Raw genomic sequence first — 424 nt, forward strand, 5'->3', positions numbered from 1 at the left:
TTTCTAAATTCAAATACTAAAAGCTGGCTGGAGTCTTGGTAGTAGCTACCATAGCAGGATGGGGAAACCCAAAACCTGTGTCTGCTATGGGAGAAGGCAACAAGAAGCGAGGTGATTTAACTGTGTTAAATTTGGGAATGGCTTGGGTGTTTCCTTGGTGATTATTGAATGAAACATGTAACTAAATAGAGGGATGAAAGACTTAAAACATGAAGGTCTGTAGAATATCTAAGGCTCTGCTATTTAATAGGACTTTCTAAATAATGGAAATGTTGTATAATCTGTGATGTCCAATACTATTGTTCATTCACTCAGTCATGTCAGACTCTTTGTGACCCCATGGACTGCAGCATGCCAGACTTCACTGTCTTTCACCATCTCTCAGAGCTTGCTCAAACTCATGTCCATTGAGTTGGTGATGCCA

General features: G+C 40.1%; 1 protein-coding gene across 1 annotated transcript in view; it reads left to right on the forward strand.

Annotated features, from left to right (window-relative positions):
* Positions 1–424, forward strand: part of LOC104995528 (leucine-rich repeat and calponin homology domain-containing protein 2-like) — a gene marked incomplete at both ends in the record, with an annotated part of 8,018 nt that overhangs the window by 7,344 nt on the left and 250 nt on the right. The gene's annotated exons all lie outside the window — the stretch shown is intronic.

Source organism: Bison bison, unplaced genomic scaffold (genome assembly GCF_000754665.1).
Source record: "Bison bison bison isolate TAMUID 2011002044 unplaced genomic scaffold, Bison_UMD1.0 scf7180017850857, whole genome shotgun sequence".
NCBI lineage: Eukaryota > Metazoa > Chordata > Mammalia > Artiodactyla > Bovidae > Bison > Bison bison.